The sequence below is a fragment of the Podarcis bocagei genome (genome assembly GCF_964188305.1).
Source record: "Podarcis bocagei genome assembly, chromosome: 12".
In the NCBI taxonomy this organism is placed as follows: Eukaryota; Metazoa; Chordata; class Lepidosauria; order Squamata; family Lacertidae; genus Podarcis; species Podarcis bocagei.
Window position 1 is genome coordinate 39,063,510 of NC_138137.1, and position 27,631 is coordinate 39,091,140.

The 27,631-nt window shown below is 44.2% G+C and overlaps 1 long non-coding RNA gene across 2 annotated transcripts; it reads left to right on the plus strand.

Moving 5' to 3' along the window:
* Positions 1 to 27,631, plus strand: LOC308569423. 2 transcript variants are annotated; one of them, XR_014000714.1, is made up of 3 exons: positions 1 to 267; positions 2,645 to 2,864; positions 26,919 to 27,631. It is a non-coding gene; the product is annotated as an uncharacterized lncRNA (long non-coding RNA). The 2 variants fall into 2 exon arrangements; XR_014000715.1 differs by having other exon boundaries at positions 5 to 76.

The window sequence follows — 27,631 nt, forward strand, 5'->3', positions numbered from 1 at the left end:
AGAAGGAGCTGCATAGCTTCGCGCCAGAGCAGGCGAAGGAGGAGCTACCTGCAACACTGGGCGAAATCCCACAGCGGTCAACACTGCATCTGTCTGTCCTTGCCGGAAGGAGGAGAAGGAGTCTGGGGGTACCTCGAAGGCCTAACAGTTTTATGGGGCTGGAGAGCTTTCCTGGGCTTCCCGAGACCCCACTTCTGAGGTGGCGGGTGGCGTCTTTCTTCTCCTAACATGGCCGACCTCTTTGGAACCCGCTTGCATTGATAAAAGGTCACCTGTGCTTTTTAGAATTAATCTCTCAAATACCAGTGTGCCATAGCGATTAGAGCAGTGGTTTCCAAGCTTTTTCTGGCCATGCCCCACTTAAAAAGTTAAAGGAACCCCTGACCATTAGGTCCAGTTGCGGACGACTCTGGGGTTGCGGCGCTCATCTCGCTTTATTGGCCGAGGGAGCTTCTGGGACATGTGGCCAGCATGACTAAGCCGCTTCTGGTGAACCAGAGCAGCGCACGGAAACACCGTTTACCTTCCCGCCGGAGCGGTACCTATTTATCTATTTGCACTTTGACAGGCTTTCGAAGTGCTAGGTTGGCAGGAACAGGGACCGAGCAACGGGAGCTCATCCCATTGCGGGGATTTGAACCGCCGACCTTGTGATCGGCAAGCCCTAGGCTCTGTGGTTTAACCCACAGCACCACCCGGGTCCCTATGCCCCACTTAAGCATTTCTAAAATCCTGATGCCCCCCTCCCATGACATATAATTAATATTCAAAAAGTGAACTCCTGTTCACGTGGAGGAAGCCTAAAAGGCCGTTAACTTGGTCTAATTCATTCTCAAATTACCCCCCTTAAAAATCAAATTTAGGGCACGTGCCTCACCTTGGGAACTACGGGGTTAGAGTGTTGGACTAGGACCTGGGAGACCAGGCTTTGAATCCCCACTAGGCCATGGAGCTCACCATCACTGTCTCTCAGCCTAGCCTACCTCTCAGGGTTGTTGTGAGGACTAAATGAGGGCAAGGAGAACAACATGCACCACCCTGAGCTCCTTGGAGAAGCTCCTGTGATTCAGGATGATTGGGTGGCATCAGAAGCTGCTCTCTAGAACGCACACTCTTGGGCCAAGGGTTAGGTGCTTGTTTGAACACAACATGGTGTTTGGACCCAAAAGGAAGCTCTGGCATTATTCACCTTGGCCTTTCCCCCTCCTAAACCTTGCACGGTTTGCTGGGAATACATTTCAACAATCAGGAATCATCCCGTGGCTATGTAGCTTCAGTTATACACAAAGGGGAGGTGGGGGAGAGAAACTTCACATGTTTGGTTTCTAAGACGCAGCTTGTCACTTGATGCTGCGGTTATCAAGTGATGAACACACAGGTATGAACCAACTTTGCACTAGTATATCTAACAAACCCCAAACACGTATTTTTTAAAATAAATAAATAGTATTCATATTTAATTCAATTATATGACTTTTAACATATTAGGTGGTTTTTTTAAAGATTCCACCTGGTTGTACCCTTAGGTCAACCTTCCTCAGCCTGGTGCCCTCCAGATGTTTTGGACTACAATTCCCATCAGCCCCCAGTCAGCAATGCCAATGATGAGCTGTAGTGCAGACCATGTGGAGGGCACCAGGATATGTTGAGGTAGCCAACATGGTGCCTACCAGATATTAGACTACAAGTCCTATCAACAACAGAATCAACATAATACAGTGGTACCTCGGGTTACATACGCTTCAGGTTACATACGCTTCAGGTTACAGACTCCGCTAACCCATAAATAGTACCTCGGGCTAAGAACTTTGCTTCAGGATGAGAACAGAAATCGTGCAGCGGGAGGCCCCATTAACTAAAGTGGTGCTTCAGGTTAAGAACAGTTTCAGGTTAAGAACAGCCCTCCAGAATGAATTAAGTACTTAAGCCGAGGTACCACTGTACAGTTCTAGGTGTTCAACTGAATACAAAGTACAGTGATACCTCAGGTTAAGTACTTAATTTGTTCCGGAGGTCCGTTCTTAACCTGAAACTGTTCTTAACCTGAAGCACCACTTTAGCTAATGGGGCCTCCTGCTGCTGCCGTGCCGCTGGAGAATGATTTCTGTTCTCATCCTGAAGCAAAGCTCTTAAACTGAAGCACAATTTTCGGAGTCTGTAACCTGAAGCGTATGTAACCTGAGGTACCACTGTAATTATAAATTTTCCTACTATATACAAAGAATCAATTTTGATTCAAACGTTCATAATTATGTACTTACACATCTTTGAAGAGACAATTTCTTGGCTTAAGCATATAGTACAAGACTGAATAGCTTAGCAATGTACCGGTAGTCCTGTTTGATTACAGATATATATATGTATGTATACACACATTCTCTCATTATAGGTTTTTCAACAGGTGTTTTACATTAGTAGAGAGGTGAGGAGGTAGAGTAGACGATAGACATGATACTATTAGTACTTACATCTCATACATTTCACATCCAGACACACATTTCAATACCCATTGCTGTAATTAAATTAAAACTGAAAGATCAAATTCGGAATTTAATCCTACTGGCTGTAATGTTTTAAATAAAAATATTAATTGTGCTTCTTGTTGTTTTAATTTTTTTTATGTCCTGTTTGCTATATTTCCTAGGAACGAATTGGCTTCTTGTCATAGGACCTCCCTGCAAACAGATCAGAACAAACGCTCAATAAAGGCTAGATACAATCTTAACTGTGTAAATGTCCTGCAAGCAAGTCAGGAGGAATCCTCAGTAAATAGGAGGAGTCCTAAGAAGGGAGACCAAGTTTCCCATCAACACCACCTAGACAGACTGAGCAGGCACACAGATTCACAGCTGTCCTCACTGTGGGTAAGATGTGTTTCTTTTGAAATCATAGCAGTTCTTTCTAAGTTTCTGTGTCTCTGTGTGTGACGCACATGCACATTCTATGCAAATTACTTCCTCTTTCGTTCTCTTTTGATTATGCATTTCCTCTTTTTTTAAAGCGATTCATAAGTAGTGATCCTATGAGTTTGCTGTAAGAGCTGTAATCAGTTTGGGTCATAAATAAATTAGACACATAAATGTGTTAGTCTTTAAAATGACTGAAGACTCTGTTCAACAGGAGAACAATCTCCCTTGGGAGGTGGTGGACTCTCCTTCCATGGAGGTTTTTAAGCATAGCTTGGATTGCCATCTGTCATGGATGCTTTAGCTGAGATTCCTGCATTGCTGGGGGTTGGACTAGATGACCCTTGGAAGCCCTTCCAACCCTACAATTCTATGATTCTATGACTTTCTATGATTCTATGGCCTTTCAGCTGATTCCCTGGTGGCCCGCTGGAATGTGGAGTTAACCAGGGCTATTGACTGTTTGGCTCCGAAGCGCCCTCTCCGATTGCATGGAGCCCGGACAGCCCCGTGGTTTTCCACGGATCTGAGGGCAATGAAACAATCGTTGAGACGGCTAGAGCGCCGGTGGCGGATAACTCATTCCGAATCTGACCGGACACAGGTTAGAGCTCAACGTTGAGCCTACCAAGTGGCGATAGCGACGGCGAAGAAGAATTTCTTCACCGCCTCTATTGCATCTGCAGAAAACAGCAGCAGGAGACTTTTTCAGGTGGTTCACAATTTAGCGGAACCACCTGCAACATCGGGGCCCAGTACGGGCCACATGTTCTCCTGCAATGATTTTGCAAAGTTTTTCGCAGATAAAATCGCTCAGATTCGGGAAGAAGTAGACTCCACCGTGGGAGCAGGGCCGGGGCGGGAGAGTGCTAGAGCTCTGTCTAGTCAAGTTGAGTGGGATCAATTCCAATCTGTTACCTCCGAGGATGTTGACAGGCTGCTTGGACGAGTGAAACCAACCACCTGTCTCCTGGATCCTTGCCCATCCTGGCTTATAAAAGCTAGCCGGGAAGGACTTGGCAATGGGCTTCGTGGGGTGGTGAATGCTTCCCTCCGTGAGGGAGCCTTCCCAGACCCGCTGAAAGAGGCGGTTATTAAACCGCTTCTTAAAAAACCATCTTTAGATGCGGCCATGATGGCCAACTATCGCCCAGTCTCAAATCTTCCATTCCTGGGCAAGGTGATTGAGCGAGCGGTTGCCGAACAACTCCAGGCACGCCTGGAAGAAGCGGACCATTTGGATCCCTTCCAGTCGGGATTCAGGCCTCATCATGGGACTGAAACTGCCTTGGTCGCACTGGTTGATGATCTCCGGCGGGCTAGGGACAAAGGTGAGAGCTGTTTCCTAGTTCTGCTGGATCTCTCAGTGGCGTTTGATACCATCGACCATAGCATCCTTCTGGACCGTCTTGAGGGGCTGGGAGCTGGGGGCACTGTTATACAGTGGTTCCGCTCCTTCCTCCTGGGCCGTGTTCAGAAAGTGGTGGTGGGGGATGAGTGTTCAGACCCCTGGGCTCTCACTTGTGGGGTGCCTCAGGGTTCTGTCCTCTCCCCCATGCTTTTCAACATTTACATGCGGCCGCTGGGAGAGATCATCAGGAGGTTTGGGCTGGGTGTTCATCAGTATGTGGATGATACCCAGCTCTACCTCTCTTTTAAATCAGAACCAGTGAAGGCGGTGAAGGTCCTGTGTGAGTGTCTGGACGCGGTTGGAGGATGGATGGCGGCTAACAGATTGAGGTTGAATCCTGACAAGACAGAAGTACTGTTTTTGGGGGACAGGAGGCGGGCAGGTGTGGAGGATTCCCTGGTCCTGAATGGGGTAACTGTGCCCCTGAAGGACCAGGTGCGCAGCCTGGGAGTCATTTTGGACTCACAGCTGTCCATGGAGGCACAGGTCAAATCTGTGTCCAGGGCAGCTGTTTACCAGCTCCATCTGGTACGTAGGCTGAGACCCTATCTGCCTGCGGACTGTCTCGCCAGAGTGGTGCATGCTCTGGTTATCTCCCGCTTGGACTACTGCAATGCACTCTACGTGGGGCTACCTTTGAAGGTGACTCGGAAACTACAACTAATCCAGAATGCGGCAGCTAGACTGGTGACTGGGAGCGGCCGCCGAGACCATATAACACTGGTCTTGAAAGACCTGCATTGGCTCCCAGTACGTTTCCGAGCACAATTCAAAGTGTTGGTGCTGACCTTTAAAGCCCTAAACGGCCTCGGTCCAGTATACCTGAAGGAGCGCCTGCACCCCCATCATTCTGCCCGGACGCTGAGGTCCAGCGCCGAGGGCCTTCTGGCGGTTCCCTCATTGCGAGAAGCAAAGCTACAGGGAACCAGGCAGAGGGCCTTCTCGGTAGTGGCGCCCGCCCTGTGGAACGCCCTTCCAGCAGATGTCAAAGCAATAAACAACTACCTGACATTCAGGAGACATCTTAAGGCAGCCCTGTTCAGGGAAGTTTTTAACGTGTGATATTTTATTGTATTTTTGGTTTTTATGGAAGCCGCCCAGAGTGGCTGGGGAGGCCCAGCCAGATGGGTGGGGTATAAATAATAAATTATTATTATTATTATTATTATTATTATTATTACTTTTATTAGTTGCTGTGCTGCTCTAGCATTGCTTTAAAGCACTGGTAAAATTTTGTCCATAGATTACATAATAGCTCATTATTCTATGTAAATCCTAATTAAAAGAGTGGCTGGAAGTGCCTTGGGACATTTTGATCCTGTTGTCAGTCACAATCCCTTTTGAGTAGCTTGTGAAAAGAGGCACAAGCTCTTAGAACAGAAACCACCAAAAGGAGCTTGTTCAAGGAATTGACCTAATTGCAATAAAAATCATAATGCAAAGCTCTGAACAATTGTTTGCAGAATCAGATTCTGTTGGCTAAAAATACAAAATCAGATAAAATTGTATTTACCATTCACATTTAGCTTAGTTATGTTGACCATTAAAATTGCCAATTTGCTCACAATCTAGTGTAAATTTGACCGTGGCACTGAAACATTTGTTCAAGAGATTAAATGCTTAGCTTGTCTTAAACAATTCTATGAAAGGCAAAATACGTTGATGAAATTAGCTATACATAAAGAAAGCTGCTGAGTTTCTGTTTCTTTATGGATTACACGCAAGGAACTTTGGGGGAAGTGTTCAGTTCTTCTAAATGCTAGTATAATTGTTCACTTTCAGAAGGAAATTGGCAGTGAATAAATTGTTTTAACGCTGTCACGTGTGATTTTCCTCCATGGAGGAAATTATGCTAGCAGCTGAAAGAATAAACCGTTAAAATAAAAACACAGCACCGTTAGTGTGCATATCCCATAATATACCGTTTTACTTGAAGCACTGATCATATGCTAGACTATTTTAATTTCCTCCCCTCCAGATTTGCCATAAAAGCGCTAGAAAACTTTATGGCTTGTTAAACCAAATCCACAAGGTGTTGTTACACGCCGCTTTAATCTCTGATCCAGTGTCCCAGGGAGTTGGCAGCGCTTACCCAGGGTTTGTGTTTCCTTCAGATGTTAGGTGCAGCGGAGACTGTAGTGTCTTTATGGAATATCATTTATTTACACATATATACAACCTGAGTCTGCAGTGGAAGGATTTCCAGCATTCACTTCTCAAGACGATTCTTTGCTCCTCTCTTCGGAGCAGTAGGATTAGGTCTACAGACAGAAGAACCAACCATGCCTCCTGTCCCTTTGTTACAGCTTGCTCTAGCCAGCCTGCCAAGAGTTCTGTCAGCCCCACTTCTCCCTCGCCTTTCAATCTACTTGCAAAACACCACGATTTCCCTTCATCTTCTGTAGTCCAAACTGAAACCCTAAACCCTTTCTTTTCGCCATGCACTAACACACGCAGCTGGAGTAGGAGCCCCTCTGTCAGAGAGCTAGTTCATGACATCCTCCCCGTCTGGCAGTCTTGTCCTCTGGTGGTTTCACTGGCCCTCGGATGGTTTCAGTGGCCTTCTTTGTCCCCTGTTAATGACTATGCCAAGCTGGTCTGGGTTGTTAGCATAATCTAATTCCAGGGGTTTTCAGCATTATGGGGAGTCTGCCCCCACACTCAAACTCATAGCAGTAGGATGATGAAGACAGCATTGTTAAAAGCAATTTCTGAAAAAAGAATGCACTTGTATATGACTGGTGACTCCTGCAAATGCCTTTTTGGTGTGGCTGTGACTTGTAATTGCCTCTTGCCTGATGTCATATTATTACATCAAGTTTAGGGCCAGTGTGTGTGGTTTGGCCAAAACAGCCTCTTTGGACAAATGGAGGCCTGGTGGATTTAATTAAGCCATGGGGTGGAGGTTCTTGAGGGTTGTTCTTAGTTCCTGTAGGAATCTGGTTGGCGACTGTAAGAATAGGATGCTGGACTGGACGGACAACTGACCTGATACACCAGGCTCATCTTATGTTGCCAGCTACTAGTATATGTGGTAGAAATTTCTCTCAGTGAAAACCTTTAGGTTCCGGTTGTTTGGCCTAATATCATACATAACCCATCCCTCCAGAATTTCAATTCATTCATTGTCTTTATTTCCAGATAATCAGAACCAAACTTTTGCTTAAAACATTTAGTAATCTTCATTCTTGCAGCAGCACAAAATTGGACGTTGGTATCTGACTGCGGGGTTAGTGATTGAATCAGCAATATTTGGCAGATAGTAGTAGCTGAAACAGAGACAGTTTCCTGGATACAGAGTTTCCATTCATCACAATGGATCAACCAGACACCAGCCATTGATTTCATACACTTGTGTACATGCACAAGGTTGACTGTATTGGTGACAAACTGCTGTTCCTTTATGAATCTATGTTTTTATATGCAAAACTTATTTTTTAAAAAAGGTGTGTGGGCCCCAGGGGGGGAAGGGAAGAGAAGGTTCCTGTATCTTTAATAGTTGATAGTTCCCTCCCATGTGCCTTGTTTTGCACCTGTGGAAAATCCCTCGTATACACAACTGCTAAGATGCAGAGCCCGGCCTTCCTGTGCATCTGGTCAACCTACCTTGTAGGTTCTTGGGGAGGTAAGTGTGAGAGTGTGTGTTTCAGGAGTGAAGAGAAGAAAAAAGGGGGTTGCTTGTCCAATAGTTGTCTCCTCTGGCTGTATAATACATATTTACAGTACTATCCTATGAATTTTTACTCACATCCCATTGTGTTCGCTGGAGCTTATTGCCCAATAAGCATGTTTAGAATTGTTATCTTTTGAATGGAAGGCTGTCTGATCTGAGCAGGATTTTTGTTGGGGGGGGGAAGGCTTTTTTAAGGGGGTAAGTTTTTGTTGGGGAGGAGGGGCAGAACCTCAGATTTGTCTTGATTTTTATTGATGTTTTTGTCCCCTCTGGCCCCGCCCATGTCCCCGAGTATATTATAATTAAACAGAGAATGGGGGCATGCAGTTCTGTAAATTATAAAGGCATATCCTCCTCCTAATTTCTCTCTTGCTCTAGGATATTTATTATAAGACATCAGGGTCTTAAGTAGGTTAGTTCCCTCTCTTTCTCTGCCTTCCACTTTTCTTTTCAGCCTTTGATACCCAAACAGTCAGTGTCTCAAATAGGCACAAAGTTGGATTAGTAAATTCACACTCTGCCTGACCTCTGGTTCCTTAGACCTTGCCCCTCCCTACTGCACTGTGCAGGCTCACCTGCCATTAACATATTGTCACCAGCTGCCTTTAAAAGATGATTGGACAGATTCATGGAGGCTGTCAGTGCCTGCTAGTTATGATGGCTATGCTCTGCCTTTGCAGCTGCAGACAGTAATGCTTCTGAACAGCAGTTGCTGGGAATCTATGGAGGGGAGAGAGCTCTTCTGGTGGCTTGCAGGCTTCCCAGAGGCATCTGGTGGCTACTGTGAGAACAGGATGCTGGACTAGTTATGTTCATATTATACAACAACAACAACAACAACAACAACAACAACAACAACAACAAGAATTTATTTATACCCCACCCATCTGGCTGGGTTTCCCCAGCCACTCTGGGCGGCTTCCAACACAATATTAAAATACAGTAATACCTCAAACATTAAAAGCTTCCCTAAACAAGTTTGCAGGTTCCTTTTAGGCAATTTTGTTTTCCATCTTATTCGCAAACTGTGAGTATGCAGAAGTCACTACCTTGTTTTGGGGTGTTTCCAATTTTGTTCCAATCTGATAGGCACTCAACCACATATTAGAGGGGAATTACATGATCTCGTGTGGTTTTAATTTAATAACAAAAATGGCACTGAAAATTCAACTGAAATGAAGTCCCATAATTTTCTATTTCGATAGAACTCTCTTTCATGCACACAATGTTCTATTGTTTTAATTCAAAATATTATTTGCATAATCTCAGTTTGTAAAGACTGGAGCAGCAAAGAAGCATCAGCATCAGGAGATATTTTGGGACCAGAAGTAGCCTCTAAATTCTCATGAAAATCAATGCAATTACAATGGGATATTATTTGATCACTTTGAAAGTACAATGCTGCCATCAGGAAGATGAGTTATTGTTTGTCCCTGTGGCCTGCCATATCCAAATCTGTTCCTTGATTTTCTGTTTCATAGAGGATGTACAAATGATTGCATCATGTTGATTAAATGCCAGATTAATCTGTGTTTCATATATTTAATATAGCTGAAAAGGCATGAAGCTGATAAAATACAGGATATATTTGTGTCCTTCGTACAACATATTTTAAATCGGGGATTGGATTTGTCAGCTGCAGAGTTTTGCAGCGGGAGTGTTTATCCGGATGTAGATCTGAAGGCGTAGGCTTTTGTCCAGCTTCTCTGTTGTTAAGCATTTCTGTTGATGATATTTCATTGGCTTGAGTGTTTGGGGGAAGGTTGTTGTTGTTTGCCCAAATCTGTGGATGAAGTGTTGAACAAAAAAGAAGCAGCAGCTATAAACAAAGCGCATCTTGATGGAGAACTGTGATTGAACTCCCACAACTTCCGGTGTTTAGCCTATTGAAGGACTATTGAAGTCCTGGCAAACAGCTCATCATGTTTTATGTTCCCTTGGATAGAGAATTCTTCTCGCTGGAGTCTAGTTTCCTATGTGCACTTAATCCCCCCCCCCCGCCAGTATGGCAACTCCACCCCATCTAATGTCAAATTGTATGTCTCGGTGACTGTCTTGTGGGCCATACCATTTGAGATAGTAGAGGGAATGTTGTCTGATTGAACACGCCCCATACTTTTTAAAAAATGAAAATAAAATCTCCCCCCACATCGAAAACTAAATGCCAGGGAGAAGGCATGACATACTGATCTTCTATGTATAGGACTCTTCCTTTCAAGGTTGGGGACTTATTTAAACGTGCAGTCTTCTACTTGCAGTACTAAGTAAAGATAACTTGTATTATTTGCAGTATCTGTATTACCAAGTGATGATAACCTGCATTTCTGTTTGCCTGAACCAATCCCAGAGGCTCTTTCAGGTGCCACTTTCATTTTGGCACCTACAGCAATAGAGAAGAGGCCAAGTTCCCAAAAGGCTTACATTTTCTCTCTGCAGTGTCACATAATCAGCAGAGCAGAATGCTGAGCAAGGTTTTATAAGGAGCTGGGCCCAGCATTCATGAGGGATGGGGAATAAATTTGATTCCGTTTGCCTTTAAAATCAAACCTACCTAATTTGCACCTTCCAAAACAATATACAATGCAAAAACACAGCCACCCTTTGAAATTTGTGCTTGAATTTTGCAATGCAGTTCTCTGGCCAAGTCATGTGTACAAAAATTCTAATACTAGGGTTAAACTGTACATGTAATGTGTATGCATTGGGGCTTATCAACATTTCCTTTTGCTGTGCCGCTTTCCCCCAGGAGAACCCACGGTTTAGCTCTGAATCGGAACAAATGGCAATGGGTTTTCCTTGGATTGCTATTTGTTCTGATTTAGCACTAAAGAGTGGGGTTTCCAGTGGGGGGGCAAAGGCAAAACTGCTTGGATCCCAGGCATAGGACAAGCAGAAGTGTGGACGAGCCCTTAGTGAAAACAGCATACAAAAATGCATTCGATTTGGGAAAATTGCTTTGTAAAAATATGTATATTAGGAGAAATTCATACTAAAATGCCGATGAATTTCCCAGAGAACTTATTGTTTTTTAATTGCCAAACTGATGTGGAAATGGGGAGAACTGAACTTTATAGATTGGAAAAATGAGAAACTGAGAGGAACGGAAATTGTGAGAATGTTCCCAGTCCCAAGTTTATTTTCCAGCTGCACATATACTGCTTATTTTCTCCAGAGGCATGAGCATGAGCATTTAAATAAAATAAAAAAAGTTTATATGTAAAAAAGCACAGAACATCAAAACAAATAACTCTACAGAAATAAGAAAGGAAGATCAGGCACCTGTACTTCTGGGGTGTATTAAATCTGAGCACTCTTAATAGGCCATAAGCATATTTGGCCTCTAGCCAAGACACTCATTTGCAAAGAGGCAGAAGTTCCTGCTATTTTTTATTTTATTTTTTGCTCTGGTGTGCATTTCTTGACAGGCAGGGCCCAGCTGCTGCCTCATTTGCAGCTCTTCCGCTCATGCCAGCCAAGCTAGAAGACTGGCAAAACCCTGATCTGCATTATGCCAGCCTGGAGCCAGCATTGTAATGGGGCACAATGCCATCAGTTGGTGGCACTGGGGGTGGTGGCTTGGGATCCAGTGGATCCTAGCCTGGCTCAGCCCCCTGAAGACCCAATTTCCACACTTTCTGCAGGCTGTGGTGAGAATCCTGTTGGTCAGCAGAACAGCGAGCTCCACCTTGGAGGAGTGAAGCCAGGGCTACTTTTTGGGTGGGTCTGAGTGGAGCTGTTTTGGGTTGGGCAAAGAGGCACCTCCAGCCCCATTCAACTCAGTGGATCTGCGTGGGTGGGTGGATTGTTGCCTCTTTGTTTGGAGCAGTAGAATGAGATTCCTTTAAAACAGCAAAAAGAAGAGAAGCTAGGCATTGACATTTATGGTTCCCCAAACCTGCCTCAACTGACAGTCGTGTCTTTTGCCATGACACAGGCTAGAGATCTCGCTATATGCAATTAGATAAGGCAAATCTAAAGCCAGGCACATTTGGACTGGGTGAGCTGGCTTTTGTTTCGTTTGTGACAGCATTTTCCTGGACAATGAACTGTAAGTGATAAATGCAAATGTGTCCTTTCTCCCTGGGATGGGAAGTGATCTTTATCGGACCAGAGGAAGAGAAGCGCTCGTTTCCCTGATGCCATTTGTTGCATACTCAGTTGCATATTTTAGGTCCCATGACAAAGAAATGGAGGCAATTCACAAATATACCTCACACAAGATGTGCGTTTCCCCAATTAAAGTTAGTAAAGAAAAGCTAGCCTCAGCAGCATAACACAGTGTTTACTGGTCTAATTATTCTTAAGTATTTTATAAAACAGGAAAGTAAAAGGGTACATTCCAGAAAAAAGCGAAGCCCACAGTAAATTAGCCATTGATTTCAATGAGATTTGGGCGACACCAGAAGATTTGTCTTTGCTATCCGCCCTCCTGGCTCTGTGCAGGGAACCCAGAATATGTCCTTTAAAAAGCAGTAACCTGTAATATCTGTATACCATAGTTTACTCCTGCCAACCTAGCAGTTCGAAAGCACGTCAAAGTGCAAGTAGATAAATAGGTACCGCTCCGGCGGGAAGGTAAACAGCATTTCCGTGCGCTGCTCTGGTTCGCCAGAAGCGGCTTAGTCATGCTGGCCACATGACCCGGAAGCTGTCTGTGGACAAACGCTGGCTCCCTCGGCCTATAGAGCAAGATGAGCGTGCAACCCCAGAGTCGGTCACGACTGGACCTAATGGTCAGGGGTCCCTTTACCCTTTACCTTTTTATCATAGTTTACAGTGGTCTAGTTCTATCCCTCAGGTCTGTGTGGACAACCTTCATTGGATATTATAATGGGAAAGTGAGCCCTGAAACAGAATTCTGATTCCTAACATGTATTTAGGAAAGTTGCATGGTGTAGCTGTGTTGGGACTGCACCACTTCAGATGAAGCATGCATGATTGAATGGTTCCCAGTGTAAAAAATAAAAAGATAGAAAACTAGATGGAAGAAGACCAGACAAGGATTGCCAGCCAAGCTAACTTACAACACAGGGAAGTATTGGGTAATGAACTCCCAACCTGCCTTCTGAAGTGGTACAGATTCTGGGGGCCAAGAATGACCTGCAGTGCAGACATGGTCTACAAATCAGGGTAAAAAGGTAAAGGTACCCCTGACCATTAGGTCTAGTTGTGGACATCTCTGGGGTTGCAGCACTCATCTCGCTCTATAGGCCAAGGGAGCCGGCGTTTGTCTGCAGACAGCTTCCAGGTCATGTGGCCAGCATGACTAAGCCACTTCTGGCGAAAGCAGAGCAGCGCATGAAAACGCCGTTTACCTTCCCGCCAGAGTGGTACCTATTTATCTACTTGTACTTTGACGTGATTTCGAACAGCTAGGTGGGCAGGAGCAGGGACCAAACAATGGGAGCTCACCCAGTCACGGGGATTCGAACCGCCAAATCAGGGTACCAGCAAATAAATGCCTAGACTGAAATCCATACCAAGCTTCATCGACAGTGCAATTCCACAAGCAGTGAGGTTATTTGTGTGTTGAAGGGATTTTGCTTAAACTTTGCAGTATATACTGTTAGATGTGGTATGTTGGAATAATTTTGCTGCTAACAATTGCAGCAAAACCTGAAGCAAGTTTGATAAAATTGGAGCCAAAAATGTCCTGAGATGTACAGGTATGCAGTGGACCACATAGCTCCTTTGTGTTCCAGTTTTTATAAAGAAAACCAGATGGCAACAGCAGAAAAAAGCAACTGATTTAACAGTCATTTACAGGATACCTTAGAGATCAAGTAATTTGTTCCAAGTGCTTTAGTAGTAAAGGAAGAACAAAAGATCATTAATTGTAGGTTTCACTTGTCTGCAAAAGGACATAGATCAGCATGTGGGAAACCGCTGTATTTAAAGTTTGTTTTAGAAAATTGTTGTATGTCAATTGCAGTTTTGTAATTAGGCCCTTGTAGGTGGCTTGCGGTTTTCAGTCTCATCCCCATAAAAGCCCTTTGTAGCCCAGGTCGAGAAGAGCATAGCAGTATCTTTCCTGCATGCTAACTGACTGACGTCTTTGTAGACATTGGAACTTTGCTGGTTTACAGGACCTGAGGTGGGGTGGGGAATACAAAAAGGAAGTTATAATATGTTACAAAATTGGTGGAGACTGGGAAGATAATATTGTGGTGCATTTGAGGACCGTGCACAGGCTAGACTTGCCTACAGGGCAACAGAAGAGCAGAGCAATGTCATTAGGCATGTGTATGAGAGAGACAGAGAGGAGAATGGATGTAGGCAGCCTTGGCATCATCAGTGTTGATGAAAGGAAGTTGCTATGGAGGACAATATTTGTTTGATTCATTCCTGCCCTGGGCAACCAGCAGTAATAGATTCTCACTGCAAAGCAGGGGTGGGGAATTTTTCCCCGCTTGAGGGCCACACTTCCTTGTGGGGAACTGTCCAGTGGCTGCATGTGAGTGACAGGCAGAGCCAGAGGCAAAAATGAGTGGAACAAGGGATGTGACCATTTTACCATGGTAAACACTGCAGCCAAGCAGAAGTCAGAGGTTTCTATAAACACACATTTCTCCATATTATAACAGTTCAAAGATAATAGCCCTGCCATGTAAAATCATTTGAGGAGGGCGCAGAGGAAGGCCAGTGTCCTGAGGGCCAAAGAGTGAGAGACAACACATTCAGCCCTTGAGCTTGAGGTTACCTGTCTATCCAGCAGCCCCCTTGTGGATAGTGTTCCATCAACCCCTCCAAGGTTTAGGTTGCATGCCACGCTGAGGACCTGGATAGAAAGTGGGGGATAGAAAAACACCCCCCCTCTCTTTGGCTTGTGATGTCTTGCAGCTTACCTATGCTGCTGCAGCCTTCCCCAGCCTGGTGCAATCCTATACTAGCAAGGGCTGATGGGAGTTGTAGTCCCAAACATCTGGAGGGCACCAGGCTGCTGAAGGCTGTGTTACTGCGAGTCCTGACAGGAGAGGAGACAGTCTCCTTTATTCAGAGCTCACCTTACCCTTTTAGTTGGCAAATCTTGTGGACTGGCTACCCCCACAAAAAAAACTAGGGGGAAAAAGAGGGGAGGGTTACGTACATGCTTACAAGAACTTGCAAGATAAAATGTTATATGGAACTCCTTGAAAAAATCAATAAAAATATAGTGCTTTAGAAGCAAGATATGAGGAGATAAACCTGGATGCTGTTTTGATGACACCGGGATAAGCTCCATCAGCAATATGGAATCTCACAGAAAAGTAAGCTGAAAAGCTGTGTGATCCACACTGATGATCCTTCTATTAAAAAGGTTGCATTCAACATTTCTCCCTAAAGGCTGATCAGTATTGAGCCCTCTCCCTTTGTTGGGAGACAAAATAAGGACTTTAAAATAAACCACACACACTGAAACTGTGCAGAGAGTATTGCGCAGGACTGTCAGCTGTGTTATACCAAGAGAGTCAGGAAGGACTTTTCAGTACAAAGGGGTCCTAACCTCGGGTTTTCTTAACGTGTGTTTTTGTACTAGGTCTCTGAATATACTCAAGACACTTACTTTGGAATTAATTTGTATTGAATGCGGTGAAATTTGCTTGACACCGAGCTCCCCCCAGGCATCCTTCTGGAACGTTTAATTGATTCAGTTGGATTACTGCCAGATCTCTCAAATTTGTGGCGTGAAGTCTGAAAATCATGGCTGCAAACCAGAAGCCACAAGCCAAACCACTTGCATTTAAAATTAGTCTCAAATCATTTCTCAGATGGAAGTATAAGGGTCTAAGGATTTGCAGCAAGTTGGTGAGGCGTGCAAAATCCTGATCGTGGTCCCTAGTATCCCAAGCAGTCACCTGCCTTAGCATCTGGCCTCAGAAAGCTCCTGTGTAGAATTTACTGCCTGGCTCAATCAAGGTAGTTAAGTGAAGGTGGGTTAAACAGTGCCAGTCCAAGGCCACACTCACACTATACATTTAAAGTACCATGATACCACTACTTGGCGAAAGATGCTCCACTGGGATTTGGCACTCTTAACCTCTACTTTCACCTGCCTCAGATGAGCCTCTAGATGATTTTTGTTTGTTTGGAGGGGGTGGCAGCAAGGGAAAGGGCAGGGGCAAAGGCAAGTGTTTCGTGTGCATTCATACGGAAAGTGTGCAAATCCCTCAAGCATTTGTGAGTGTTCACTCGGAACTTCCCAGGCTGAGCAAAGGGATGCTCATCTCTCCTGACTGACAAGCAACAGGCCCTTGTTGTTGTTGGGGTTTAAAACGTATTATAAAATTAAATGTTACTGTATTAACATTTAATGCAATAATTGAGGCCTTCTGTTTTTATGTTTTGGCTGTTCTGCAAGGATTCCTTCCCACCCTTTGACTGCTCATCACAAGCATTCTGGCTATGGGCCTATGTAGAAAATGGTGGGAACAATTCTAAAACGTCTCTCGAAAGCACTGGGTTGATGGATAATTTATTACAAGTTTAGCGGCAGTGTTGAGTCGCCGGACTGGCAGTATAACAACCCCCCCAAATAAAGAAGCTACCATGCATATTGATTGAAGAAGCGCTTCCCAGGGTGCCTCTTACAGTTTGAATTGTTGATGTCTCTGAACTCCTCTCTCATGTTTGGCTTACAAAGATGCTAAAACAATAGGCGTGGGCTCGTGGCGGGGGCAAGGCTTTTGAATACAGTGACATACACCACGTCACACATTAGTGTACCATCTCCCAACACGGGCTGAAGGTCATAGGAGCCATACTGCCTGCCAAGGAGATGAGATGGGAAGAGGGATTCTGAGCAACGTACCATAGAAGATTGGCACTAATTACTGGTTTGAAGTGCAAACGGAATGCAAGGGAGCAGAAAGATGGCCCCATGTGGCAGAACAAACACTGACAGCCTTGACACTGCTGCTAGCGCTGACTGCAACACAATAGCTGGTAGCCATCGCCTACCAAAGCTCAATCTGTGCTGTCATACTGGGGACATCTCACTGTTGGGTAGTGGCACTGCCGCCATTGCAAGGAGCCAGCTATTTCCTTCCTGATTGGTTTCCTGCTGTAAAATGAACCAGTTTTAAATCTGAGTTTGAGACTCACTCAGAAGATTACACCTATTAACTGCCTCTCCCTTAACTGCTGAGTAGATTGTTTTTATCTATTGCAAGAAAGTGTCGGCAAAGATTGCTTTTTGGGAGGATCTCTAATGAAAGGGTATGTTTGGTGTGTGTGTGTGTGTGTGTGTGTGTTCTCTCTCTCTCTCTCTCTCTCTCTCTCTCTCTCTCTCTCTCTCTCTAACAGTTGTTGTTTTCTAAGCTACCAGCTTGTTTAGAGCAAGAAAACCATCTCTATTGCTTTCCTCAACTTTGTTACATAGTTAATGACTGGGTTCCCCCCACAATATGTCATTGGCATCCATCTGTCTTGGGAGACGATGGAAGAGTGTGCCTTTGGAGATGAGAATCTAACTGTTGGAAGGTTGCAGCACCTGCTGTGGCTGTAGAGACTGATATGGAGAGACATGTTTTGTTGCAGCCGGGGCAGATGAAGGGGTCCAGTTGTGCTGATGCAGGTGGTACCATGTGTTTCTTCCTTCTGCACTCCTCCCAGCAGTCATTCCTCCTCGGGGGACTGCTGTGGATACATCACCTGAGTGATTGTCTCCAGGCTCTGAGGTCATCTGAAAGGGATTCCCACACATGTTGGCAGCCCACACATATTGGCAGCCTTCATGTCCTATTTCCAGACATCTCTGTAACAGAATTGGTTTGCCAACAGACCTAGTGTCTGAAGCCATCTCCCCATAGAGCACATCCTTGCAGATTCTGCCGCCTTCCATTTTGTGTACATGATCAAGCCAGCATAAGCATCACAGAAGTGCAAACATGCTGGGAATGTGGACTTGGGAGAACACATCTTTGTTTGAGACCCTGTCCTGCTATGTGATGCCCAAAATAGTCCTGACACTAATGCAGTAACTGAGGAACTTAAGATAGAAAAAGGAACACGACAGGGGTGCCCAATTTCCCCATTACTCTTTATTTCAGTTCTGGAGGTGTTGCTGAATATGATTAGGAATGACCAGCAGGTTAAAGGAGTGCAGGTCGGAGCTAAACATTACAAGTTAAGAGCATTTGCAGATGACCTAGTATTGACTTTGCAAGAGCCAAACACTAGTACGAAAAGGGTTCTAGAAATAATCCAACAGTTTGGCCAGGTAGCTGGTTTTAAGTTGAACAAACAAAAAACCAAAGTTTTAGGAAAAAATTTAACAGATACGGAAAAAGAGAAATTCCAAGAGGAGACAGGGTTGACGGTGGTCAAGAAGGTGAAATACCTAGGGGTTTATTTGACATCTAAAAATGTGAATTTGTATAAGGACAACTATGAAAAATGTTGGTCAGAGATTAAAAAAGATCTAGAAATATGGTCAAATTTGAAATTGTCAATGTTAGGCCGAATTGCAGTGATTAAAATGAATGTATTGCCTAGAATGTTATTTTTGTTTCAGACCTTGCAGATTCTTGATAAAATGGAATGTTTCAAGAGGTGGCAGAAAGATATTTCGAAATTTGTCTGGCAGGGCAAAAAGCCCAGAATTAAATTTAAAATATTGACAGACGCTAAAGAAAGAGGGGGTTTTGCCCTGCCGGACTTAAAATTGTACTATGAGGCAGCAGCTTTTTGCTGGCTGAAAGAATGGATGCTCCTCGAGAACACAGACATTTTGGATCTGGAAGGTTTTAACAATGCTTTCGGTTGGCATGCATATCTATGGTATGACAAAATCAAGCTGCATAGTGCCTTTAAAAATCATATTGTTAGAAAAGCATTGTTTAATGTTTGGATAAGATATAAAGATCTGTTGGAAAACAAAACCCCTAGATGGGTATCACCAGTGGAGGCCAAGGCAGTGAAGAAACTCAATATGGAGGTCGGATGGCCGAAGTATTGGGAAATTTTGGAACAGGATGGAGATAAGTTGAAATTACAAAGTCATGAGAAATTGAAACATAAAGTACAAAATTGGTTTCAGTATCATCAAATAATGGAGTTTTTCAAACAGGACAGGAAAATTGGCTTTCAGATGGAAAAATCAAAACTAGAGACTGAATTGTTAGAACCCAATACTAAGAATTTATCCAGAATGTATAACTTGTTGCTGAAATGGAATACACAGGACGAAACAGTCAAATCGGTTATGATTAAGTGGGCACAGGATGTTGGTCATAACATTATGTCAGCTGACTGGGAATGGTTATGGAACACCGGTATTAAATTCACGGCATGTAATGCCTTAAAGGAAAACATTATGAAAATGGTCTATAGGTGGTACATGACCCCAGTCAAGCTGGCAAAAATTTATCATTTGCCCGATAACAAATGTTGGAAATGTAAAGAGACTGAAGGTACCTTCTATCACCTTTGGTGGACATGCCCGAAGATTAAGGCTTTCTGGGAAATGATCTATAATGAAATGAAAAAGGTACTTAAATGTACTTTTCCCAAAAAACCAGAGGCCTTTCTCTTGGGCATTGTCGGCCAATTGGTGTCAAAGAGGGATAGAACTTTTTTTATGTACGCTACAACAGCAGCAAGAATACTTATCGCAAAGTATTGGAAGACACAAGATCTACCCACTCTGGAAGAATGGCAGATGAAAGTGATGGACTATATGACATTGGCCGAGATGACAGGTAGAATCCGTGACCAAGGAAAAGAGACGGTGGAAGAAGAATGGAGAAAATTCAAAAGTTATCTTAAGGACTATTATAAACTTAATGAATGTTAAAGTGTTGTGGTTCTCAGAAACAAAGGGATACAGTGATATAAGGTCAGAATATAGAGATGACTAAGATGACAGAGGTTGGAAAGTAACAATTGGGAGTTGCTATAAAATTATGGACATTGGGATGCAGAAAGGGGGGGTATGGGGAAGTCCTAGAAAAGAGGTTTATGAAAATATGCTATGAAATTATACATGTATGTTTGTCTTTTTAAGTGTTTGTTTGTTTTCTAAAATTTTGTAAAACTAATAAAAATTTTATAAAAAAAAAACAAAATAGTCCTGACACATTCAGGCATCGCTCCTGGCAGGTTTAAGTTGCCCACGACTCACTTTCATAAAGCAGCATGCTCAACACGCAAACCTGGTAGACCTTCATCTTGGTATTGGACATTAGAATCACATTCTCCCATACGCTTTCGGAGAGGTGGGCCATTGCTGTAGGTGCCTTGCCAATACGCTTGGTCTAGCTCAGCATCAATGGAAAGGTTGTTGGTTATGCTGGAATCCAGGCAGACAAAATCATCTACCACCTCAAGCATGTGGTCGCCAATGTTGATGTGTAGAGTGCTGGGGATGTTCTGACCCAGGATGTTGGTCTTTGTCAAGCTGATGGTAAGGCCCAAACCACTCCAGGTGTACATTCCCCCTATACAGTGGTACCCTGGTTCTCAAACGCCTTGGTACTCAAACAACTTGCAACCCAAGCACTGCAAAGTGTTCCAGTTTGCAACCTTTTTTTGGAAGCCAAACGTGTGCCGCTTCCGATTCGAGTGCCAAAACTTCTGTTTTGGGTTCCATGCTTCCATTTTGAGTGCCACGCTTCCCTTTTGGGTTCCATGCTTCCATTTTGAGTGTTACACTAAGCTCTGTTTGTTTTTGCGGCTCTTTTGTGTGTGTTACTGTGTGGAACCTAGTTCAGCTACTGATTGACTATGTGACCGCAGTACTTCGTTTATTGTTTTCATTTTATGGATCAATGGTCTTGCTAGTAAAATTCATGTTAAATGGCTGTTTTAGGGGTTGTTTTTAAAAGTCGGGAATGGATTAATCCATTTTGCATTACTCCCGATGGGAAAGCGTGCCTTGGTTTTGGAACGCTTTGGTTTTGGAACGGATGTCCGGAACGGATTAAGTTTGAGAACCAAGGTTCCACTGTACTGAATTGTTTTGCGTTAATTGCAGCAGGTGAAGTTGACCTGTCAAAAGACCTGGCCTTGCTGTGTGCTTCAGTTTGTACGGTGGGAAAAGAAAGAGTTATTAACAGAACCCTTTTAACTGACTTAACAGCTCTTGGAGCAGGCCAGCCATTTGTTGTGATAGCTGTTGTTTTGGAAATGAGCGAAGCTAAGCATCCTGGCTGCTCTCCTTTTAAAGCATATCAATGGCTGGAAAAGCCTCCAGGCCTCTCTGGCTCTGCGTGCCCCAGTTCAGATATATGGCTCGAGTGAACAATGGATCAAAGGCTTGGACTGCACAAAAGAGAGTGATCCAAGTTTTCAAGCCCAGACGGACCAACGGGATAGGATGTTTCACTTTAGTGAGCTTTCGCAGCAAAAGCAAATCTTTCTTGTCAAGTTATGCAAGCTTCCCTTAGGTGCTCCACCCTAAATTGCCACAATAAAAGCGAAGGTTAAAGATTCGTATCAGAGTAAACTTGTGCAGAGGATGTACAGATTACAAAGCAGGAGCAACAAAAAGATGCTGTCTCCTACTCAGCCAGGCCATTGCTCACAAGAACGCAGGAATAGCCTGCTGGATCAGGAGCAATGACCCAGCATCCTCTTCTCGCAGTGGCCAACCAGATGCCTCAATGGGAAACCAGGAAGCAGGATTAAAGCACAATCGCACTCTCCACTCCTGTGGCTTCCAGCAACTGGTATTCAGAAGCATTACTGCCTCCAATTGTGTAGGCTGAGCATAGCCATTGTGGCTGGCAGCCTGGCTCAGTATTAGTTTACCTTTGTTGTTGTTTAGTCGTTTAGTCGTGTTCGACTCTTCATGACCCCATGGACCAGAGCATGCCAGACACTCCTGTCTTCCACTGCCTCCTGCAGTTTGGTCAGACTTGTGCTGGTAGCTTCAAGAACACTGTCCAACCATCTCATCCTCTGTCGTCCCCTTCTCCTTGTGCCCTCCATCTTTCCCAACATCAGGGTCTTTTCCAGGGAGTCTTCTCTTCTCATGAGGTGGCCAAAGTATTGGAGCCTCAGCTTCACGATCTGTCCTTCCAGTGAGCACCCAGGGCTGGTTTCCTTAAGAATGGAGAGGTTTGATCTTCTTGCAGTCCATGGGACTCTCAAGAGTCTCCTCCAGCACCATAGTTTACCTAGATCAGTATTATTTACTGTAGGCTTTCCTGTGCCCTTCACCAGGTGCTGGAGTACAACTCCCACCAGCCATGCTGGGTTACTTTTCAGCTTCTAAAGCAGAGGTTTTCCTCATTACCTACTAATTGACCCTTATAAGGGGAGGTGCCAGGGATTGAACTCCAGGACCATCGGTTTTTATAAGGCATGCGTTCTACCACTGAGTCATACATAGTCCATCCGTCAGGCCTCATTTGGGTAAGAAGCACAAGAACATTAAGTCAGTCGAAATCGCTTCCTTTGCAGCTTGGTGTCAGCATTGTTTGGGGAGGAAGTGCAGTCTTGAGGTTTAGCTCTTCAACTGGAGTCCAGCATCAGAGCTCCGTTCCCCCCCCCCCCGCGCGCCTAGATCTCTTTCGTCTTTCCTAGAGCATCTGTGGCTATGGCAGTCAAGTTTAGCAAGTTACCACAGTACTCAGGGTTGTAATATGCTAAGGTTTACTTTAAAAGTTCTCCGTAAATCTTTTTCAGAAGTGGGTGGGTGAATAAGCAAGTAATGGAACAGTAGAAGTGATTAAATGTTTGTTCTCAGTGGGATATCTTCCCATCACTGTAAAAAAAAAATCCACTAATGGGATTTGTGGAGTGGTGAAGAGGGGACTCAAAAGGACTTTGAGGAAAAATAATGCATTAAAATTAAAGTAAAGTAGTAAAAAAGCAAAAAATAAAGTAAAATAAAATACAGCAGTATATTCCCTTTCCTTAAGAGCTGCAATCAAATCACCGAGTCAATTTGGGACATTTAGTTCGGTATTGTCATCACAGACTGGCAGCTGCTGTCCAGGGTTCCACAGCTCTTTCCTAGCTATGTCTGGTTATGCCAAAGGATCTAGCATGGAGCCTTTCCCCAATTTGTGGTCCTCAGTCCCCCCCCCTTTTTTGGCAGGACAGAGATGCTCCTATGAAGCTACCATGGCTTATCAAACCACTGCTCCCTCTAGCCTACAAAATGTCATCCTTGGCTGGCAGGGCAAAAGCTATTTCCCAGCCCTGCCATTACCAGGGCCCCTTGAAGCTGGAACTGTAAAGGATTCAACACGGGACCCTTCTACGTGTACAGAAGGCATTGTGCCCTTGGGCCACGACCCTTCCCCTAAAGTGGCTGTGACCTAAATTTGTCCGTCAGGACAATGCACGGTGAGAATATCTATTCATGGAATAATTTTGGCCCGGTATCTGTGGCGTAAGAGAGACATAAGCATTGCCTGCAAACGGGAAAGAGGCATCTCCTAGGAATACATAGGCAGGCCTGAGTAGCTGTCTGTCTGCAATTTGTTGCAGTCCTGACAGGGTCTGTTTTATGTCTTATCATTTGGGTGGCAGAAGTAAATGTGTTACCAAACCAACTCTGCATTTCATCAACTTCAGTATCCTGTTTCTGACAACGGTAGCCTACCCCCAAGAAGCTGATGTCTAACCCTTTTTTAATTCTCCAAGGCTTTTTTTTTAGTTTTTAAAATGCTTTAACCTGCTGCTTTTAACTGCTGATCCTACTTGTTTTGAGTTATGTCTGATTTTGTAAGGATCTGGGCTAATTTTCATTAGTGTTTCTTTCTGATGAGAGCTTCTTTGGAAACCATTTGATTGAAAGGTGCAGTATCTACGTGCATGAAACCAAAACAAACCTTTATTTCATAGCACTGTTGAAGTCCAGGTGACAAGATCCAGTGTACTCCTCCAGATCTTTTACTTTACAAGGGTGGGGAAAATACTTTTAGTAGTGCTTCTATGCTAATCTAAGCTGTAACCACACTTGGAACGTATTGCCTGTGGTTCTGGCTGTCGCAACTCAAAAGGATTCTGTAGAGCTGGGGACAGAGCAACTCCCCTTAAGAAGAGTTTGGATTTGATATTCCGCTTTATCACTACCCTAAGGAGTCTCAAAGCAGCTAACAATCTCCTTTCCCTTCCTCCCCCACAACAAACACTCTGTGAGGTGAGTGAGGCTGAGAGACTTGTGAGAGAAGTGTGACTAGCCCAAGGTCACTCAGCAGCTGCATGTGGAGGAGCGGGGAAGTGAACCCAGTTCACCAGATTACGAGTCAACTGCTCTTAACCACTACACCACACTGTCTCTCAAGGAAAGGTTCCTCTCTTAAGGAAAGGCTGCTGTGTTTGGGACTTTTTAGTTTAGAGATAAGGCAAGTAAGAGATGGCATGATACAGTTATAAAGTTATGCATGGCGTAGAGAAAGTGGATAGAGGTAAGTCGTCCCCCCCTGTAACACTAGAAGTTGTGGACAACCCAGTGAAGCTGAATGTTGAAGATTCACAACAGATAAAATAAAGGTACTTATGCATCTGGCATAGCTCAGTCAGTAGAGCATGAGACTCTTAACCTCAGGGTCATGGGTTCAAGTCCCACGTTGGGCAAAAGATCCCCACATTGCAGGGGGGGTTGGATTAGATGGTCCTTTCCAAATCTACAGTTCTGTAAGTCTACAAAGTGTGTAGTTAAAGTATGGAACTCACTTCCACAAGAGACAGTGATGGCCACCAACTTCAGGAGCTTTAAAAGAGAATTAGACAAATTCATGGAGGATGAGCCTATCAACAGCTGCTAGCCACAGTGGCATCAGGCAGGGAATCACAGGTGGACCGAGTGCTGTTGTGCTCATGTCCATCTTGCAGGCTTCACACAGGCACCTGGTTGGCCACAGCTAACAACAGGATGACGGACTGGCTGGACCACTGGCCCGACCGCATAGCCTCCTCTTACGTTCTTATGGGCAGGCTAGTACAGTGGTACCTCGGGTTACATACGCTTCAGGTTACAGACTCCGCTAACCCAGAAATAGTACCTCGGGTTAAGAACTTTGCTTCAGGGTGAGAACAGAAATCGTGTGGCGGCAGTGTGGGAGGCCCCATTAGCTAAAGTGGTGCTTCAGGTTAAGAACAGTTTCAGGTTAAGAACGGACCTCCGGAATGAATTAAGTACGTAACCAGAGGTACCACTGTATGAGAAAATGTGTGCAGTAAGGCATTGTGCTTAACTCTTCTAAACATGTAAACATTTACAGGCTGCGGCGCTCAAGTGCCAGCTGCTCATTTAGATCATTGCAGGAATTGCCATGACTTCTTGCCACAGCTTCCCACTACTTTGCAAAGTTTTTAAAGTTGTGAGTTTTAAAATAAGATTTCCTTCTCTCGAGTGTCGTGCTCCATCTGTCGGATACTGAAGAAGCATGTCTCTGCAGTTTTAGCCTTTTATGTTTGTTATACTTGGCAGCTTCTGTGTGATTCCCACTGGGTTTCCCACCCAGGCAAACATACATACAGGGGCTGGGCCTACTTAGCTCCAGAAGCAGAATGGCATCAACGCAGCACCACCACCATCTTTACAGGTTTAATGTCAGCGTAGCCAGAAAGTTATGCCCCGACTCCCTTCTCTGCAAAGCAGCAATACAATGCATCCAGCTACTATGAACACAAAGCTCTTCTTTAGCTGGCCTAATGGGTGGAGGACTCCATATTACAGTTGAAGGTCTTCTCTAGTGGGGATCAAGTTTGTCTCCCGCCTTATGTCATTCCACAGAAGTGTTACGAAACAAATCTAGATGTCAAGATCAAATTTAATAAAAAGCAGCCTTCTGGTTTTGAGATTAACATGTTTGCCAATTAAAACCACCCAAAATAAAACGGCAGAAATGACTGAACACATGGTAGAGAGGAAAGAAAAGAGGACAAGGGGTTTTCCTAGCAAATCAAAGTGTTTTATTTTATAAAGCCTTACTCATGTCTGGAATGTGCTTTTAGAACTAGGAGGTACAAAATGAGTTGTCCTCACCCTCTCTGAGCAGTTTAACAGTAATGAGTGACAAAGACTGTTACGGGGGGGGGGGGGGAGATGTAATTAACTCTAAAAAAAAAAGAGCATATGTTAATTGGCCACAATGGAATATATACTCTTTTATTGTAACATGTACCTCCTATTAGTGCCCTCCTATTAGTTCCTTTACATTCTCACCGTACCTTAGAAACCACTGTTTATCGTATGAAATAAAACATTCATGTTGTGCCAGAGAAAGTGTGGATGTATGAAGAAATAAATCAAGCCAAGCCACAGTTTGGCAGGCTTGTATGCATACTAGCACAAGACTTTTAGCATCACTAGAAGGGGCAAGGCAAAAGCATTCAGGATAGCCTTGTATCCTGGAGATGGGCTACAGGAACTGGGCTCCAGTAGTAGATAGGTAGCCGTGTTGGTCTGCCATAGTCAAAATAAAAAAATTCCTTCCAGTAGCACCTTAAAGACCAACTAAGTTAGTTCTTGGTATGAGCTTTCGTGTGCATGCACACTTCTTCAGATACACTGGTTGATGGACTTCCATTTCTGTGTATCTGAAGAAGTGTGCATGCACACGAAAGCTCATACCAAGAACTAACTTAGTTGGTCTTTAAGGTGCTACTGGAAGGAACTGGGCTGTCATGGTGGGGTGGGTATGAGAAAAACCTGACCTATACTTGTCATAGACATGCTTCTGCCTGCTAGGAGTGAGACTTGGGGCTGCTCTGGCTTCTAATAAGCCTGTTACCTTGTCAGATAACTAAGGTGGCAGAATTGTGGACCACCGCATTCCCTTAGGGAGTTAAGCTCCCATTGCCCATGAAGACCTCAAGTGCCAGGGTAGATCAACCCTAAGCTTTATTTAGGCTCCTCAGTCCCTTACCAGCATTTTGAATAAAACTTGCAGACAGGTCAACATATTTGATAACATGGCATTCTACCGTATGGATGTAACTAATCACATACGGAGTATAACCCTTGCATTTGGATTTCTGTCCAAAACAGGCAGAAAAAGGACTGGGCCATCCTTAGGAGTTGCATGCAGCCCTGTGTATCTTCTCAGGTGATCCTGAACGCCTTTGCCGCAGGAAGAACTCTAGGATTGGTAAGTCTTGCAATAAGCTTTTTATGTCTGTCTATAACGGTGTGTTAAGATAGGTCTGGAGGATAGAGTGTGCTACTGCAGCAAATACTAGTCTGCATCTTTAAGACTACCAAGAGATAGAATAGCAAAGTACAGTATTTGCAAAAATACTGTGTGAGCAGAGACAGAAACATGGGAACCAGTGTAAATGCAGGACTCCCAACTATAGGCCCCATAAGGCAAAAAACAGACGAGCGAAGCTGTAGAGACCAAAGTCAATTTATGTGCTGTTTTATGTTTGCACAAAGAAGTATGTAGAGAGAGCTTGGGGTGTGGTGGTGGAAGAGAGGTTTTGTATTCAACTTTCACTCTTCTTAGCATTTTCCTCCATCCTATGCCCAGATGCCATAAGGGCAAAATATTTATCTTTGAGCATGGGAGCAGATAATATCTTGCCCAAGTAGAGACTGAAGAAGGAGAAGAGGAACTTGGGTTGGAAATAAAGGAGTGCATTTTGGGCTGTAACTGCCATCAAACCCACTCAAGTAGGTCCAATGGTCAGGGATAATGGGAATTATAACCAGTGCTTTTTTTTTTTTGTAGAAAAAAGATGCCGATACTCACCATGAAGTTG